Source organism: Ipomoea triloba, chromosome 16, assembly GCF_003576645.1.
Source record: "Ipomoea triloba cultivar NCNSP0323 chromosome 16, ASM357664v1".
Taxonomy (NCBI): Eukaryota; Viridiplantae; Streptophyta; class Magnoliopsida; order Solanales; family Convolvulaceae; genus Ipomoea; species Ipomoea triloba.
Window position 1 is genome coordinate 17,271,212 of NC_044931.1, and position 691 is coordinate 17,271,902.

Here is a 691-nt window from a genome sequence, read left to right on the forward strand (position 1 = left end):
TTGCAATTAGATACATAAATATGTCAATTTCGTCATCAAGGCATAATTACCTGTTAGTGACCTGTAATACCGGGTAAAATAAAAATGTCACTTTTTTGGCATAAAATGTATCAAATAGGCCAGCAATATTTATCTTTAAAGTCAATTAGGCCCTCAAACGTTTTAAAGTTGCAATTAGATATATAAACATAGCAATTTAGTCATCAAGGCATAATTACCTGCTAGTGATCTGTAATAACAGGTAAATAAAAATGTCACTTTTTTGGCATAAAATGTATCAAATAGGCCATCACTATTTATCTTTAAAGTCAATTAGGCCCTAAAACTCATTAAAGTTAGCAATTAGATACATAAACATGCCAATTTAGTCATTAAGGCATAATTACCTGCTAGTGATCTGTAATAACAGGTAAATAAAAATGTCACTTTTTTGGCATAAAATGTATCAAATAGGCCATCACTATTTATCTTTAAAGTCAATTAGGCCCTAAAACTCATTAAAGTTAGCAATTAGATACATAAACATGTCAATTTAGTCATCAAGGCATAATTATCTGCTAGTGATATGTAATAACAGGTAAATAAAAATGTCACTTTTTTTTTTTTTGCATAAAATGTATCAAATAGGCCATCAAACTTTATCTGTAAAGTCAATTATACCCTCAAACTTTTTAAAGTTGCAATTAGATAC